The sequence below is a fragment of the Amblyomma maculatum genome, chromosome 8 (assembly GCF_055883805.1).
Source record: "Amblyomma maculatum isolate TAMU_Amacu chromosome 8, ASM5588380v1, whole genome shotgun sequence".
Taxonomy (NCBI): domain Eukaryota; kingdom Metazoa; phylum Arthropoda; class Arachnida; order Ixodida; family Ixodidae; genus Amblyomma; species Amblyomma maculatum.
The window spans coordinates 86080847-86100660 of record NC_139351.1 but is presented as its reverse complement, the minus strand read 5'-3'; the positions used below and the strand labels follow the sequence as shown (position 1 = coordinate 86100660).

Genomic DNA, 19814 nt, shown 5'->3' with positions numbered 1-19814 from the left:
ATTGCTGGCAGCATCACCAAATATGTGCACAGATAAACCATGCACTCACGAGAGGCGGATAAGGATTAAAAGTGAAACTGGGCAGCGTGAGATTCCATCAGACATTTCTCAGTACACATCAGGAGAAGGACCCAGACAAAGGTGAAACTATAGCTGAACGAAAACTTAGAATTGTCCAAGGGGGTTCTTTTCTGTTTCGGTGAGAGCAATGCTCACAGTGTTGTTTGTGCTTGCTACTTCTTCATCAGCATTTTTAGCCACATTTTCATGCATTGATTTTAGTTTCTGTGTTCTCAGTTGGCACTTTACACGACCCACTTTCTTGTGGTGTTTTCCCATTAGGCTGTAGTTTCTGCCTTGACCCGAACTAACTAGTTCAGTCTCAGATTGTCAGAAAGAACTAGTCCCGCCAGCAAGCAGTAGTAAGTGGCCACTTAACATCTGCAGCGCCGTCAGGTCACTGGAATACTATCTTCCCTAGCTTTTGCACAATTATACTGAAAACCATAAACCTGCAACAGATAGCAAGTCTAATGCAATGGCATAGACTGGTGCAATCAGTGTAGCATTCCCACCACTCAGCTTCCATATTTCTCTACTACCATGGACTGTAAACTCAAGCAAAGAAATATCAGTATCAAGAAAATCCAATGCCTAAAAAATGCTCACCTTTAAAGTATTCGGTGACCTTAATCAGGCAACCCTAGTGCAATTAAAGAGAAGATTAGTGGAAATCAATAGTGTATATGCCTTACCCCGCACCTCTATCATTTTGTTACGATGGGGGTAAGACTTTGGAGCGCTGAACAACAAGACGATAGGGCAGGGAGCTCAGCTGGTCAACGGCAGCGCGTCCGGCACGAGAGTCTTTTTTCAACGTCTTTCTCCTTCACTTGTGTTGTAAGCTTCATCTTCTTCTGTACTGTTACAATATGTACAATTCCTCAGAAGCATTAGTGCATATCAATATACAGAAATACTAGCAGATAGCAGTGATTTCCATGGAAAAGAGTTAAGTGATTTAATAGATCTGCTGCCTGTTGGCGTAATGCCTCAGCATGAACAAAGGCTTTGTGATGCACATTTGCTCAGACTGAACTTAAGCAGAATTAAAGCGTACAGTTAAACCTGGTTATAACAAAACTGTAAAATGTCTGCTAATTTTTTTCACATCCAGGTCTTCGTTGCATGCAGTTTTTGCGTGAAGACTCAGAAGGACTACACAGAACAAAAACCAGATTAAGAATTAATTGTAAGGAAGACCACCTTGAAAGTGTTTACAGTAAATAAGAATTAGCTGAGGTTGCAGAACTGATGAAACGTTTTGCGATCACGCTGAGGGCGCGCCGCGACTGCGACGGCAGCCTCCACCACCGCCGCAGCTTGCGAGACGCGTCTATGAGGGAGCAGAAGAATAAGTAGGGGGACAGTACGTGCGTTTGTGCCTGCCTCTTCACGTATTTTCCTACTCGCCCACCACCGTTGCCCCAGATGACCAACTATGCCTCACGTCACCAGTGCGCTCCACTGCTCCCGCTTCCGATATGCGGGAGCCCGCGAGAGCGTAGCAGCGATGGACGCACATTGCTTACCCTGAGTTTTTTCTTTGTTCAATTCTTTTTCACTCCTTTTTAGGCATGAACTATTGCAGTGCCACGTTCCAAAAGTGAAAGCAGCGGCGACTGCTCTAATTGCCACGTTGATACACTGTCAGCGCTGGAAAATGGCGCGTTGTACCAACTGGACTACTGGTCGCTCATTGTTATTAATTGTACACATTCCTCTCACGTCAGTTCGTGTTTTATCGTCCTGAAATTTGCAGGGTTCTGCTAAATTTTTAGTAATTCAGCACTAGCTAAGAGATGGTCGGCACCGAGAGTCTATTACTTCAAGGTCAACCGCTGAGACATGATTACACGCACTTCAATGGGGCCATCATTGCGGAATTGAAAAACTTCGTAATATCAAAGAATTTGCTACATGGAGGTTCCTTACACAGAGGTTTAACTATCTGCGACCATCTTTTTCAATCTGCTTTACCTAATTTCTTCTGGCTGTAGTCAGCTTGTCTCACATTTCAAAATCAGCAAAGCAAATTAACACATGCAGATATGAACAGCAGAAACAGCCCATAGAATACAGCTCTCGGACTACCTGTTTTTGATATACAGTCGTGTCTCATTAATACGACGCCCGTTAATATGGACGACTCAAATTTTGGACAGTTTTGTGGGGACCAAACTTTTTCCATGCGTTTACATCTCGTTAATATGGAAACTCGCTGTACGGACAATGCACAAAGAGAAAATGCACAAGTACCACTAGGGCCAATATATTTTTGTTGCGTTAGTATGGATAGCCATGAAAACCAAATCGTTACATTGCTTCAAAGATAATTTCTCTTCTAGATTTTGTTGGCAAGCACCACATGAACATAGCGCCAATGACTGATTGATTGCCCTTTTTCTTTGTGGTTTCATATTTTACACTGTGAATTTGTGCAGTAGGTGCGCGCTATGATTTTTTGTGTTACATGAATTCACTTGAACAAAACTCTGAAAGCAGGTTGCGCCTTGTAGAAAGTTGGATTCCACAACTTTCAGCCAACTAAATGCTGATACGGGACTCGTGGGAGATGAAAAGTAGAAGTCGAGTAATTTACTGTATTAATGAAACGCCATCGAGAACAATATGCAATTGCACCAGAATATTTTCAAGTGCATAGCACTTGAAGCATAACAGTGACTCGGGTAATGTTCTTGTAGCTCCTAATGCCAATGCTGGCTTACATTATGCTCTAAGCAGACCTTATCCTTAGCGCTTTTTTTGGTCAGTTTTTTTTTTTTCTAAAAAAAAAAAATCCGATCCGTTATTACGGACGACTCACTTTATGGACAGTTTTGTGCGGAAACCAAAGTGTCTATATTAACGAGGCACGACTGTACATTGCAAAGTGAAAGTGATGCATAACTTAATCTTTAAATTGGCCAGTTACACCCCTTTCATATGGTTTATGGGATTTAACACCCCACAGAAACTCAGGTTATGAGATGAGAGACACCCTTTCGTATGTACCTTATAAAAAAGTACACTGTTACTTTATGCTAGGAGTAGAAAAAAAGCCGGAAGAGAACTTTCCATTGTTCCATGCTTCATAAAATTGACTCAGGTGGCATTACTGTACCTCCCCCACCTTCCCACTACCACAGCCGCTGCCAAGCCTACCTTGATCGCATGAACACATAAGGAAGCACACGCCTGAGAATAAGCACAGCCTTGCCTTCATGGAACTCAATGCGAAGGTCCACCTCAACTCTGGTTCCTTTTGCTGGATGGTGAGCACAGCATTTTGGTTGTCATGTACGGCAACAACACACATGTGAAAGCAAAACAGTCAAAAGTTGCGAAAACCTGTATAATATGCTTGACTGCGAGAAAAGCCGAACCAGGTCGTCAAACCGGAACCAAAGCGAACCTCAATTTTTACTGACATCTTAGAACTGAACCAAACCGGAAAAAATTCAAGGAACCATTTCAAACCAGTTTGCGGTACGGTTCTGACCCACTCTTGCTTTTTTTTCTTTATCGCAGCTTCTAACGCATTCTTCCTGCTTATTTCCAAAGCAGAGAACTGCAAGCACATAAATTAAAGGTGATTAGCATTTGAGCAGCAGGACCAAGGTCAACGTGCCTTCACTGATATTTGCACCTAACGATGAACACTGAACTGCCTCCCACGGCATAATTTGAACGTTTCTGCAGTCCCAGCTTCAGCTTTCTGTGTGACTTTCCAGTATGTGGAGTTTGTATTTCCAAACATTACGAGCGTGACTTATCAGCTAAATGGTGCGTAAAATGCAAAAGCCAGCTTAAGATCAGTTCAGGGACATGCATGCATAGAACGCAAATCCCAGCGGCCCATGCACGGGCGGCTCAAGGTGCCCATTGGAAGCGCTGTTTATGCCTAGAGGAGTTATTTGCACTGCCAGTTCCAGTTTTGTGTATTCGCTTGCTCAGTTGTGTGTAAAGCTTTCGTAGAGCTCCACGAAATCGCGCCACACTCGTGTGGCTATATCGACTGGCAACGCGCCGTGACTTCGCTCAGATTTTTGCATGTTGCATAATGCCTGGCATTGGATTATTTATTGCCTTTTTCATGTCTTGACAGCCCTGAAAGAATTTTCAGCGCCTTGAATTCTTTGTAATTCATACATAATACAAATTAAAGCGGTGGATCCACACTGACTGCATGCATTCAGATGTGGGCGCCAGGGATTTGCACTACCCAGCTGAAGCCTGGAGGGCGCTTTTTAGCACCGTTTTCGCAGCGCCCCTTGGGCAGCAAGACGCCTATCGCCTGAAAACTCATTTGCTTCATGGGGGTTGGCTCGCATGAACCAACCCCTATGAACAACCAAGCAGACAACACTGATTCCAGAAGCATGATTCGCACTACAGAGGCTAGAAAATTTGACTGGTGTCGTGAGCACATGCCTTCACCAGCCGCCGCGCTGAAGCCTGTTTCATTGATAACGTCGCTGGTACTGGCTGCAGAAAGCGAGTCTGAAGAGCATAGGAGACAGATACTGTTGCCCCTTCTCATGTCGTTTGTTGAGTGAAACTGCACCTTTCTTGCGCGTTTCTGCTTCGTTTGACAAAGACTGTAAGTGATGCCACATTTAAAGGGCCCATGCAAAGCTATTTAATAAAATTATAAAACACTCACAAGCAAAAGGTATCCCACCAATCCTCTCTGCAACACAAAATTGTTTAAGCTAGCTTTATTAATGCAGAAGATATTGGCGATTGAAAATGATGCTGCTTCTATCACCCTCAACTCAACCAATGCCGGCGCATAAGAAAAAAAAAAAAAAAAAAAAAAAACAAGTCGCAACAGTACCGCAGCCATGCCCAGTGCTGCCTGCGTAACTTAGAAGCATCCAATGAGCGGGTGCGCCAAGCAGCCCCACTGACGTCATGGGGAGGTTTCATCCGGCTGCGAGCGGTGGTAAGGAGCCCTTTTTAAAAATTATCTGTAAATTATCAGCTCTATGCAAGGCTTTCAAATTTGACTTGAATACACACAATGACCACCTTTATACCTAGATTTCTTGCATTAACATTTACCACACGTAGCATTTCAGGAGCCCTTTAAATTCAGCCCATTTGCAGCAAAATATACTTGACAAAATGCATGTCCTTAGCCTTGCACCTGTTTTGTGATGAGCTTTGGAGCCTTTTTTTTTTTTTTTTTTTACAAAAGAAGCCAAACAAAATATGCAATGTAACTGAGCCAACAGAAAGCTCATCAGTGAAGCTCGTGGAACGTTTGATTTTTTACCATGACATCAAGGGTTCTGTCCAAACGGCTTTGCCAAAAGTGAGCAAGTGCGAGCTTTTGGAAGAATTTTGAACCTCCTTGGGGAATGAATGGGAACACTAGAGTGTATGCTCCTACGTCACATTGGTGGGGCTCTGGAGTGGAGGGCTCTAGAAATTGACCACCAGGGGTTCTTTAACGTGCACTGATATTGCCCAGCACATCAGTGCCTAGCTTTTCGCCTCCAACAAAAAGCGGCCGCCACAGCCGGGATTCAATCCCACATCCTTGGGAACAGTAGTCGAGTACCCTAACCCCTAACCACTACACTACCACGACAGGACGCGAAGAAAGAATAGGTAGCACAAATAGAAAGCATAAGTGACGAGTTATTGAATGAGAAAAATTTAACACATGACATGCTTCAGCTGTGCTGTAAGAGCTCAACAGCATGTTTGACCCAAAAGGTTGCGGTGGAACTTTACTCCCCCTAATGCAGAGCCCTGCGCACGCCTATGTTATGATCTTTTCTTTTTTCCTAACTGCTACCTGCTCGCGGCTCCGGCAATCGGTGTCTACGCGGCAGCAAGTGGTCTACTGAGAATACTGTTGCCACATCCAACGCAGAACATGTGGACACCACTCCCTTTGGTCAGAGGAATATCGCAGGTGTCGCAGCGAGATGCGCACAACGAAACGCGTAACCACTGTATCCTGCCCCGTAAATACTTTGCTCATCTCTTGGGGGGATACAAGCAAGGTGCCATTCGTACTCTGGAAGTACTGGACCAAGCACACTCCATTCTGTTCTTTATACATTTAGCTATCTGACGCCAGTGGTCTGGATCTGCAGTAAATAGTTCTTTCTCCTAGTAGGATGTATGACAACAAAGGCTGAGGATGTTGCTGGCTACAGGGGAGAGGTAACATTAGTGTCCACTAGAAGCTAGGCCATAGTATAGTGCTAGGCACTATAGCCATAGTGTAGACAAAGCAAGCTGTCAGCAGAGTATTCGGCCGTGCGCTGTCGAGTGACAAATAAGCACGTCAATAACGGTTGTAGTAAAACCTTGAGGTCAACAGTTTCTCATGAGATCTTGATATCACCGCAATGAATACCATGCATTACCTTTCAAAAGCAAATACTTGTGAAGTTGGAGCTAGGTGTAGATCGGCTCCAGCAGGTCACGCCGCGACGCGCACAGACATGTGACGCTTCACAAGCCGCACGTCCATAATCTGAATAATTCGCTGTAGATTTTCTTCTGCTGAGCATCGGTAGAGATTGACAGATAATTATAAATGCAGACATGTCAAGCATACGTCTCGCACACAACAAACTTGGAGGTTGGCGCGAACTCGAAGGCGTGCATGCAGACATGTCAAGCATACGTCTTGCACACAACCCAGCGCGCCTTCGAGTTCGCGCCAACCAAGTTTGTTGTGTGCAAGACGTATGCTTGACATGTCTGCATTTATAATTATTTGTCAATCTCTACCGATGCTCAGCAGAAGAAAATTATTCAGACTATGCCGCCACGAACACGAACTCAAGATAGCGCAAACATGCACAAACATTCCTAAGGTAATGTACTTTTTTTTTTTTTTTTTTTTTTAACTGGCGATGGGCCAATGGCGATGAGACTGTACCCTTTTGAGCGGGCGATCACAGACCCAAAAGAAAAAAAAAAAAACGTTTAGAAAAAAATTACGAAAAGTAATTTTTTGTTTTTTAAATTGCGCGCTGCGATACAACTTTTTGCGCCGTAAAGGTTGGTGGTTAGTTCGTCAGGTGATGAAGTCAAGCGACAAAGCTGTATACCATGGCCCCTTGGCTCCGCTATGGTGACCATAGTCCGCCTAGTGTTCCTGTATAGGGACCGGACAGCTGAATGGGTGGCGCCGCCTCTCGGCGCATCGCTCAATCACAGGAATGCGCCGGCCCCATTGCCAGCGCATTGGAGGTTACTGTTTGTCGTTGGTTTGTGTGGAAATTGGAAATCCTAAGGTTTAGATGACGTTGTGCCTGCATATATCCTGAAGAGAACAGAAAGTTGGGCTAGTTAATTGTGTGAATATGTCCAGTGAAATGAAGTCTGGTCGAACAAGGCTGGCGAAACGCGGTGCGTTGTTGGCTCCACTGGCAGCTACGCAAACTCGTCGGACGTTTTTAAGTCGATTCATTTCAACGGGTTTCCACAGAAGCATGAATGGCGGGTGACCTAAGCATGGTTCTTTGAAAGGCAAAGGCACGAATCTACGTATTTGGTTACTGTGTGGTCATGGAAAGCGCCGAATTTTTAAAATTACGCTTGGTACCGGATGCTCTGTGCCTTCTGTTCCCCACGAGTGACGGCACGAGAGTCTCGGAACCGAAGCCGCACTCCTTCATCTGTAGTCACTTTATTGACAATTGGAAATCGAAGTAACCCAACAGCGTAAGTTACAACGCTAGCATTTCCCCGCCTGTGTACAAGAAAGCCCCAGCACGGAAAAAGAAAAGGCAGCTCCACCATCGTCGTTCGGGCTGCGTTACGACCTTCAGTGATGGGTAGAGACAATGTTTGTGCGCATACTTACGCTGACATAGTCAAAGATAATTTACTTTTTTCTCTTAACAGAAGAGCAGACAGGAGACATGAACAATCCCTATTGCCATGATCCTGTCATTTTTCCTCTTTTCGTTTGTCAACCAATGAAAATGCGCTGAGATAGCTCTGCGTTGATACTCTTGGAATTTGTTAACATTTGTTTGTGGCATGTCCATTTCACCTAATAAAATCACTCATTTCACAGCTCAGTCAATACCGCATGGTCACAGAATCTGCTATCGGCTTCATATAAAAGTCGAACAAGAAAAAAAAATACAATTTAATTTGTGGAAACGAGCATAAACGTAGCATGTTTTTTTTTTTTTTTTAATTTCGAAGGCCATGTAGCAGTTATTTTTTTTTTTTCGCATTCACGTTGCATCTGACGCGGCTTTACGTATTTTCTCAGCAGTGTTCATTTCCTGGCCCGCCTAAATACGTGTGTTTCTCATCGGTGTTTTAGTGAACGTGAGATTTCTTGATTGTGGCGTAGTATGGCAAGACCGTTTTACCTCTCTCAGAAATTGATTCTAGGTATGGCCAATGTAAACAGATTTAGCAGCAGTCCGGCAAGCTGCAGTGACAAAGTTGTAAAAGGAATGGCTTTCAGTTATCCGGATCCCTTTACGTGCAAATAGAAAACTACATACATGGTCGTGTCCTCTCACACTCATCAGGTATCGAGGTTAGCTAGGTATCGGCCCCGTAAGTTCGTGGTACGCTGAGAAAGTAGACCACCTTAGCGAACGAGCCATCAGAGGGATTAATTTAACAATAGAACGCTTTCTTAGTTGTCGGTGGCTTACCTTACAACACATCACACTGTGTTTTTTTTTTTTTTTTCGATTGTATTTAACAGTTTGACAGTATTGGACTATTGCCTTCAGATGTTCAAGGCAGGTGCGGTCAATCGCATTGAACTTCCTGCGCTGAGAGAACGCTAGCAGGAAATTTAATTTTTTTTTCTTTTCACAACCTACGCAGCATGTCGGGAGAAAGGCATGCATAGTATAATATTTTCTAAGTCAATTATATGTAGCAGCTCCGACGTGTTCAACAAGAGCATTGCCGTATATGTGAAAATGATGCTGAGGTGGTATTACTAATTTGGCTTATATTATGATTAAGTTTGACGGTCTCAAGGCCGGGTTCAGTGAGCTATTGTAGCGTAATTGTGCAGGAAGTCCTGGAAGTATATGTGTGTTTGCTATTCCAACCATAAATAGGATCCTACTTTTGTCTTGCTTGTTTATTTTTCTCCTTTTACAGCTCTCGTTGTAAGGTTGAAACTGGAATGTCTCTGAATCGTTTGAGCCTAGCTATTACCAAAAAAAGACAGGTGCAGAATCTTTTTCATTTTACATGAACGCTGACCATTACAACTACCACGCTACACGGCTCGGCGGTATTTGATCTTCAGGCAGATTCAGACTAGACCTAATATATGAGATAGACGCGCAGTGCAGGCGCAATTCCCGTCTTCGAAGTCGCCTTAACAAGTGCCTAACGAAGGTTTCCTAGCGCATGGTGAAATCATGCGCGCGGCATTTTCGAGTATATATAACAGAAATACCATGCGCCGGGCGGTTTCAAAACAACAACAACAACAACAAAAAAAAAACACGCACACCCTGCCGAGAACGGCTTCTTTTTCAAGATTTCCCCGTCAAAAAAGACTCCTTGCGATTACTCAAAGCAGCTCAAAGCTCTCAAAGCCACACCGCAAAACGACGGGTAGGAACAGGCTCAAAAACGCCTCGCAGAACGGAAACGACTGCGCCATGGTAGAAGAACAAATGGTAGCGTAACTCCCATAGAAGCCTGCGTGTCGACTCTGAGCGAGGCTTTAGTTTCCCAGTGCCCCCTGCGAACTGTGAGGCACAACAAACACGTGACGATGCTTGTGACGTCACAGGGACGTACTTTTAGCGGGGAATTTGATCGTCTTTTTACTTATGAACGAAAAACAAGGCCAACAACGACGGAGGCAGAACGATGCTCGGATAAGGCAGGAAAATGGACACCGTAACTGTTCAGCCAACTTTACTTGACATGGATTTCTACTGTCAAGTTTTACGTTAACTGAAATGTTACGGCATCTTTAACCACCTTATCATAGCATCGTTCTGCCTCCGTCGTCGTTAGCCTAGTCTTTCGTCGCGCGTCATGTAAACGCATTCTGGGGCTTATTTCTTCGGGCACGTTTGTGAACAAGGGCCTTCAAGTGAATTCGGCAAGCGCATGGATAGAACCACATGGCTTGAGGCATTTCACTAAGGGCATAAATGAGTGAAGCTGTGCTGCATAGAAAGCCAGGCTTTATTAATTCACGATTACTTACATAGACGCTCCACGACAATGAAATCTTTAAGTGTAGGAGAGCGACCACCGCTCATTCGTCACGGTCTTCATGAAATCCTCGTGATAACAAAATTTCCTGAGCGTAGGTCTCCAAACGAGACGCGGTGAGATTATAAAAGGGTGAAAGATCTTGCTAACAAAGTACATATCAGCGTCAAAGAACAACAAAAACAAACGAACGGAATAACTAACGCTAGCGCTAGAACGCCAACCTGTAAGAGCTTAGGTAAGCAATTCAAATTGGGATTGCTAGTATTTAGAAGTTAATGCGTCTGAGAAGTGAAAATATCTAGATATAGCTTCGCTCCAATAAATCTCGCCCTGTTCACGATTCCCATATTCTACTCGCGCTTCATTTGCCACTAAAAGGAGTCAATGTGAGGTTACAAATTTACAACTTAAGCATTTAACATGTTAAGCATCCCATTGACAATAAGAACATCACTGTAATAACAGCTAAAGCACGTTCAGCGAACGTTGGTGCGGTAATACGACGCAGTAAGCAAAACACGCAGCAAAGGGAGCGGAACGGAAGGCTTACATCAATGCGGTTCGCGTCTTGGGGGCAATAAAATCTCACCTTCACCGTTCAATTAAAACATGCAGCGATACGCCGCTCATGCAGACGTGTATCCGTAAAACAAGCCACCACTTTTGCGACGTGCCTGGGAGGCCGAGCCGAGCCGCCGAGCTGTGACGCAGCATTGTCCCATCGTCCGGAAATGCGCACATGCAGCGGCAATCAGTTTCTCATCGAGCACAGACAGTCTTCGCCTTGCTGTAAAGCTCTACCACAACCAGCAGAATGAAATACTGACTGTTTGTTGCAGATAACCCACTCTGTACGCAGCACGCAACGATTAACGTTGAACCGGGGCCGACGACGCACCCATTCCGCGGATGAAAAACGCTTTGGTCTGAGCCATATCTGAGCCTCTGAGCTTTGAGCAACTACGCAGCGGATAATAAGTGGCCGAGAGAGGCCGTTAGAAACAAGTTAAAATATTATTACAAATGTGACACGTTTTTTTCTTACGCAAGAAACAAAAACTGCATTCATTCCTGAGCGCGAATATTATGTTTACTTTCTAGTTCTTTGGAGTTCTGGCAGATCTTATTTTCTGTGCGCTAGTAATTTGCCTCACAGTTCGCAGGAGCCCTCATCATCGAGTTGATGCCGCTGGCAGTAGGCAGCTGCACGCGTTTTCTTCCAAGTTGCGCGACCAGTTGTACATTGACCTTGACTGCGCCGCTCAGCTGCCTCGCCATTCCGCTGTTTCGGCACTCCGCCGCGGGCGGCGCTGTTCCACCGAGGCGACGGTGGCGCCATACAACGGGCGCCCGGTCCCTATAAGGGAACCCAAGCTCAAGTTTCGCCGCGCGAAGGCAGCGCCGCATTCCTGGCATGGTGGCGAAATGTGAAACGATGGGACGTCGCCGGAGCAGACGCTCCGCTAGCTTCCTATGCACGTGCGACTATCGAGTTGCGCCTGGCGGTTATTTGGCGATACAAAAACGCTTCCGCTGATGCGAAACGGAGGTACTAAGTAGCATTGTGTCATGGGTAGCCACAATAGTAGGCGAAGCGCCAAAAGACGAGGCTCACGTGTGGAACTTTGCAGATTTCATTGGAAGCGTTTCCACGAGACCTGTTTTCCAACCGCATGACAGATTCTGAGAAGTCTCGCGTTCTTTGTAGAAACGAAAAGGGCCAATTTTCCCCTTCTCCATGAACTCAGAAATGTGCGACGATTGACAAAGACGTCTTAGAAAGGCATCAAAAGAGTGCAATGGATTAACACCATCTATACGAAGTGAAGGGGGTAGAGGATTATCATGCTCTTCGCTCCGCGCGTGTCTTGCTTTGCCGATTTTCTGTGCTCTCTCCCTGCTTTGTGAGTGCTCTGAAAGCAACCAAATCAACAGATATCCAGCGTGCGACGTCCGCGATCGATAATGATGTGTGGATGTGCCCTACGACCAAGAAAATATCTAGGAACGAGGCTTTTTTTTTTTTTTTTTTTTTTTGGGGGGGGGGGGGGGGGTGGACATGCTTGGCTGAGCCGCTTTTACAGATTTCCGCAAATTGGGCAATAAATGAACCAACATTATTATTATTCATAACCAAAATATGTTGGAAGTGCAATACAAAAGCGATCCTAGTTATGGTTATGGCTCGATTGACACTACTCGCACGGAGCACCCTATTCGCGTCACAGGTTTCGTAAATGCAAACCAAATATAAATAAAGCACAATCATTTAGTCAGAACCGAAATAAAGCACGATTGTAGTACAAGCTTGGATTTCACCTTCCTTCCGAGCCGGCGAGCCGGTTATGTCGCGTGCAGCGCGCGGAGCACGCATGTGCTTTTGAGACTGCTAGCGTTCGTGCCTTTGAAGAAACATCTCCTTCGGACTATAGCTTATTCTTTACTGCAAGATTTGCTTTAGTAACATCGTAATAATAAAAACAAGACCGTATATAGATCTCATGCTACAGGCCAAAACAATAATCAACAAGCGAGCAACTTTATCTCAGAGTACTGATAATACTTCCGCAGTTTTTAAACATATTATAGACGACAATATAGTTGCATGGCTGACTTACCTCGAGATAAACTTCCGACGTTTTCGCTAACGTGGGAAACGCATTCACAATCAATATTTACTCATCGCCGTCTGTCGTCTGCTCTACAGTGCTGACGTGGATAAAATTTTTCTCGCCTATAATTACGTTTCCTCCATGGAAATACGCGGTAGGTTGTCCAATCATCAAGACGGAATGCAGGCGGCATGTTGCGATGCGCCTGCGGGGGCGCGTGCTCGTTCGAGAAAGCGCGCGGCGCACGTCGCGAAGGCAGCGAGCCGAGTCGGCGGCGTCCCAGTGTGTGTTTTTCTGCCACAGATGGCGTTGCCCATCAGGAGCCGCAGCGCCGCCCAGCGATGCTTTGGGAGACACTAGCTCCGCCCGGAGAGGTGTCCCCGGTGGCGGTCGCGTGAACTAGCGGCGCTGCAGTTTACTGTTGCTACAGTAACCACTGTACTGTTGCCCATCTCTTGCCATCCTCCATTTTTTTAGGAGACTTTTCTCTTGCCACGGCCGGTTTCGAGGGAGAGAGCGCTTCTCTTTCTTGCGCGCTCTCCCCCGAGACCGCCGTGCTCTTGCTTTACTCTTGCTCCTTGCCGGGCGCGTCGTCTGCTACACGCGGCGCGGAAGCATGGAGCCCCCGGCATACACGTAGCTGTTACGTGCTGCCGTTGCACTCTACACGGCTCCATTGCAGTTATGACTACATTACGACAGTTTTGGCTTCGAAAGCACACATTAACTCAGTGAACGCTTTTGTGTGATGCGGAATTTAATGCCGCGAAACAATTGTAACAGCGTTGTCGACTTGCTCGCTAGAACCAGCGTTCTAGTAACGTTCTGCTCTTCGGTTTCATTTCTTTTTATTACGCGATATCGTGAGGCGCAAGTCATTTCATAAAAAATAATGACGTAGCCGCTCATTGCGCAGCGTTCAGCGTGCTGTCATGCAATTTTTCACTTCTTATTTAGCATCCACCTTCTTTTCCAGTTTGTTTGTGACTGGGATTCAAGCCGCCGACATGTGTGCCTCCAATTCTATGCCGTTCACTGTAAACGTAGGATGTGCGCCGAGAAGATGCTGCGTCTTTACCCTAAAATCAAAAACAAATAGACGTACGCTTGGCCAACTACGTACCAGTCTTTAATGCCTAAAATTGGCGGAATCAAGAGACGGCGTTAAAGGCGCTATCGCGTCCTCTCTTAAGACGAAGCTTTCTGCTATATTTTTTATTTAACATCAGGCCTGAGTGCGCTTTTGCTCTTCCTTATTACGACGTCGATTTGTTCCTTTTCCCTTACTGTCAGGTTTAGGTAGGGTGTTGCATGTCTTGAGATTGCCTTAATTTGTACAAATACTGCAAATTCCATCCCCTTATAATATGGAAAGGGCAGAGTGGCTTGTTGCGAGTAGTGCACGTACTATGTATCATTATTCCTAGCTAGCACTTGCTCATAAACTTTTGTTTACTGCTCAGAACAAAGCCTCTGCAACTGTAAGAAAGCTGGTGGACCCGAGATATCCAATGGCTGCAGGAAAAGTTCGCCTGTTGCCGTGCGAAAATTGCCGGAACCTCACTCCCCAGCCAGTAGGCGTGTGGAAATTCCGGCAAGGCCTGCGGCTCTACGTCCTGTAGAGGACCTTGCTCCATATAAGCCTGCAGAAAGCAGGGCATCACGAGCCATGTCACCACCTCCACTAATGATAGACGAAAAAGGCAACGATGGCACTGCCCAAGACGAACACGTGCCTTTTTTGGCATCAGGGTCTGAGGTTTATATTATTTAAGTTTGTTTAGCGTACCACCTGCTTCAGGAAGTGTTAGTTTTCTTTTATAAGGAGAAGCTTTGCCAAGTTTCAGGCCTGCAGGCTAAAACGAATAATGCATGCATTATTCATTTTAGCCTGATACACTCTGATACTCATGTCATGTGCACTATGATGTGTTCTTAGGATTTGCAAAGGGCAAAAAGCATCTACAATGCCCTAGCTGTGTTTTGACCTGCATGGGTAGAAATAATTATACAAATTCATTATTGTAGCCTTGCATGTTCACACCTAGCCTGTTTTGAAATTACTGCTGTCACATATGCTTTCAGGAAAACATAGCATGCATCTTGTGCATTCTGGATAAATATATTGCATTCTGTACACCGTATTTGCCGCTAGGATTTTACTTCCTCACTACATTTTGCTTTTTTCTTTTTAAACAGTCCTTTGGTACCTTTCAGTGTAGTAAGTTATTTGGTCTTTCTTTTGTGGTTGACATTCTTTTTCAGATGTTCCTGGGAGAGGGTGTATGGGTCCCTTTGGCCACCTATCAACACCTGATGGGCCGCCATAAAGATAGTGTATTTGTGCGCGAAGCAGCAGTGGCGATTTTTTCGTCGGCAGGCCTCCTGGGCCGAAGCGTCACTGGCACTGCCTCTAACAGGACTAAAGCAGATCCGAAGCCTCCATTAGACGCAAAGAAGCTGAAAGCTCTGAGTGGTATGTATGCAGCAGCACCGCATTTGCAGTGTATTCGATAACTGCATGCTGAATAACAAGTGCTGCGCTTTCTCCTCCTTTTGTATATATTTTGCTCCAGTGTCGTAGTCTGGAAATTTCAGTTTTTCTAGTGTGTACTGAAGGTGCCTGCATGCTTAAGTTATTCCTACGACGGAGCAAAAACAAATTTATGCTTAGTGAAGAAAATGTGTACTTCTGTAATTGGCTTTCAGTAAGCACTGAGCTCTGTCATACATGCATAATTTTTCTTTTTTGCATTCAGGGTGCGGTTTGCTGAGAATAATGAACATTAATAATGCTAGCTACTCTCTTATGTACCTTTTTGCAGCCTTCTTCAGGTATCATTTGGACCAGCGCTGCAGGGGCCAGGACCTGGCAGATCGACACCGCTGCTTGGGAAAAATTCTGGCTGTGAAGATTGCAGATGTCACGAAAAGTCAAATAATAAAACAAAAATGAGCTGGCAAAATGACCTTATCTCTCCCAAGATCCCTGAGGCTGTTGCCCGGGGGTCGTCCTCGACTATTGGGAAATTCCAAATACAACCAATATACCCAATAGTGACTTAATGGGCATACAGATAATGGACCTATAGCCTGATGGACATATAGGTATATGACATATAGCTATTGGACCTAAAGGATATATTACCTATAGCTATTGGTGTCAATAACCCAATAAGCTATTGGAATTTTTTATTGGGAATTTTTGCTAGGGTTACCCTAGGTACTGATTATATAAGCCTGTACTAGTCTTAGCAGGCTCTTTTCTTTGAGTCCCCTGTTTTTGAGAGACCCTTCTGATGAGACCCGTTACTTGTGCAGCGTAGTTCAGTAGTTTGGCTATCAGGGACCCGTTTCTGCCGTATGCCTGGATGATGAGTCCGAGGATCCTAATCTGATTAACCTCGGGCACTTTTTGACCATCCACTGTGATTTCGAAGGTTGGCGTCTCCTTTTTGTTTGTGTAGATTAGTAGCTCTGACTTTTGCCGTGAATGCTTCCAGCTGCACCTCCACGACCAGACTGCTAAGAATGGGGGTACACAACACAGGGGAGGAAATAATGGAAGCCACAAGGATAGCGCGAATGGAGAGACTCAGTCAATCCGAGACGGGAAGGCAAATTCTAGAATGGGTCAGGCTCCAGCACGACAGAGGGATGGACCCCAAGATCAACCTCAGCCAAAACTGCAGAACCAACCTGTACATCCCATCCATGGTAAGAAACATGAGCCCCATTTACAACAAAGAGAGAAGAGAAGACAGAGCCAAAGCCATCGAAAAGGAGATGAGCAAGCTTGACCCGAACTCCGTGGCGTACACTGACGCAGCCACCGGGAAATCGGGAGCTGCAGTCGCAGCAGTGGTGGACGGAGCCGGAGCCCCTCTAATCACGGTGTCTATAAAAACAAGAAATGCAGTCATCGCTGAAGAGGTAGCAGTTGCACTAGCCTGCGTCAGCACAAAAGCTAAAGTGATTATAAGCGACAGCAAAACAGCCATTTGGAACTTGACAAAAGAAGGAGTGTCATCCGCGGCTAAGAAAATTCTCGAATCCAGGGAGATCTCACGGAGGATCAGGATTAAATGGACCCCAGGCCACGAATCGGTATCTGGAGATGAAGCCGCTCACGCGCTCACATTAACTTCCCCTACAAACAATAAAATTATGTCGTTTTTATTTTCTTTGTGTGTGTGTGTGTGTGTGTGTGTGCGTGCGTGCACATGTGTGTGTGTTTGTAAAGGAGGAGGAGAATCTATCAAGGGCGCGACTTGGTTACTCGCAATATAAGTTTTTTGAATAATCTCATGCGCTTGTTCAGTCATTTCCTTTCGCAGTGCACACGCCCATTCTCACTGATTCCTCTTTTATTGAACTCACCAAATAACTCTTTGCATCTGACGTTGTTTTAGATGACAAAGAAATAATTTTTTTTTATAAATTGCTATATACAGAAGTGCGAGAGTGCCGATCCGGAGCTATATTCCACGCCATACTTCGAAAGTGAGACATTAAGAAAAGCGTTTCTGATTAGGCAACGACAGAGGCCGTTTATTCGCAATCAGTGTTCACTATATCGTTTGACGCGAGTAGCCAGACTTCATGCACTGCATGAACAGGCTGCACAGGCTAGCAGATTTCTGCGTGTAATTGCGGCAATATGTGCAGCATAGTAGTAAACGTGACACCCACTGCATTACCTTCTAAGGTTAGAGTGCTCCTGTGCACTGAAAAGTTGACTAATTTGTTTGCATGACAGGATCTATACCCTGAAAGAACATACTACAAAACACAGGCCAGGAAGTAACACAAGAAACAGTGTTTGTGAGCAAGTCGACAGCGCTCACGCTTGTTTCATAGCATTAACAAATGAATTTCGCATAACATGATAAGTGGGAGGCTTAGCGCAGAACAAACAAGGACAAGAGAGGCACACAGGACGAGCGCTATCATGTATTACCAACTAGCCCAGAACTCTACTTTGCTCAAGTTCGCATAACATAAACGCGTTCTCCAAGGTAATGCGTCGCTCCGAAGCCAAAGCTGTCGTAATGTAGTTATAATTATACTGCAGCCATGTACAGTGCAACGGCAACACGCAAAAGCTACGTGTGTGCTGGTCGCTCCATACTTTCGCGCCACGTGTAGCAGACGATGCGCCTGGCAAAGAGCAAGAGTTGACTACAGCGCCGCTATTTCTCGCGACCGCCACTTGAAACACTCTCCTCCGCTGGGCGATATGAGGAGCTGTGAAACTGAGTTTGTTCTAGTAACATTGTCCAGTACATTCAAGCTTGAACATTGTTGCCAAGTGGCCTTGTCTGGTAGCCAAAATCAGGAAACTTTTATTTCTGTAGATTTACGCTGTAAGAAAGTTACGAAAAAAAAACAGCGTGTGTAAAGGGGGCATGTCGCTTTGCCTTCAGATTGCTTTTTAATATTGGTAAAATTCAATCAGGATGAAGTGTCGTACTGGAAAAGGTGCAGAAAAGAAATGTACTTTCATATTTAGGAAAAACAAAAAAATTTACTACTTTTAGAATTTTCGCTTACCCTGTCCCTTTAGAGCACTGCTTTACATGCAAGATGGTAGCCTACGGTACTGCGTTATACCTTTAAAAGGTGGAGCTTAAGTGCCCCCATAATGCCTTGACACACTTTTCATCAGTGTTTGTCCAGAAAACCTAAACTATTTCTGTAAATTTTCACACATATTTCTAGAAGACAAAAAGAATATGAAAGAGCATAATGCTTTATTTTGCTTAATGAAATGTTATCACTTCGAACCTCTACTTTCTCAAGCATAAGTGCGAATCCCTAAATGAAGGCTCCAAAGCTGTGAATAAGTGATCCAGTGCAGTCAAGTTTCCCTAAATGGAAAGAGTAAGATAACTTGTGATCGCTTAGAGAAACACTAGAAGCATGTAGTATTTTTTACAATGCAGAGAATGAGTGCACTGTGACTACAGTGCAAGTGTAGTCTAGTTTATGAGGTCTAATGTCCCAAAGTGGTTTAGGCTATGATGCTATGGTATACCATAGTGGAAGGCAGATATTTCCATGTCTACCTTTTCCCTCAAGCCAGTTCGTAAAAAAATAATGCCCTATTTGTTTGCACTAAGTAATTTGTATTTTGATTTTTTTTCGTATAGAAATGGTTCATGTCTGAGGACAATGCACAACCTTCTAAAGGGCAAAAGAAACATGAGTGGGAAGACTTGTCATTGTCATGGAATGCCACTCATGATGTATAGCTCAGGCAGCAAAGGTGCCAAAAATATTTTTCCTGTGGCCTAATTGGTTATGGCCAGCCTCACAGAAGAATATCATTTTGAATTCTACTTGTGCCCTCCTGGCAGCTTTTGTGCAGGCATAAGATACCAATATTGACATAAGCACGCATTCGTGTGCACTACTGTGCCACAAATAAGAAATTTCCATCGTAAAGAATAGCTTTACCGTGAGACACTGTACAGACCACTGATAACAGTCACAGTAAAAAAAAGATCTTTTCCTGCTTCTGAAAACGGCAATTAGTCTCTAGATGCAAATAGTTTGGGTAGCCAAGACACAACATTGGTTTGGGATTATAAGCAAAACACCAGTGAGAAAAATGAACATCACAAACAATGAGAATGGTACCACCTTATTCAAAAGACCAATTCAATAAGAAAAAATGCCATGTGAAGTAAGATATATGAAATAGAAAACATACAATGAATAATACCACTTTATATTTTGCAATGCACTGAGGTGAATACTTCTAAAATTATGTAAGCATTGCACAACCCATGCTCAATCAGAGCAAAAGAATAAGTACAATATATCACACAGGCAACAAAGCACAAAGATAACAATCTGTTATGCACATCAGGATGTTGCCAAACCCTCTACCTGATAACATTTGTGCACAACTAGCATGTGCACTCCATAAAACCA

The 19814-nt window shown here is 44.6% G+C and overlaps 1 protein-coding gene across 1 annotated transcript in view; it reads right to left on the bottom strand.

Annotated features, from left to right (window-relative positions):
• Positions 1-19814, bottom strand: part of LOC146181698 (uncharacterized) — a 74774-nt gene that overhangs the window by 22542 nt on the left and 32418 nt on the right. The gene's annotated exons all lie outside the window — the stretch shown is intronic.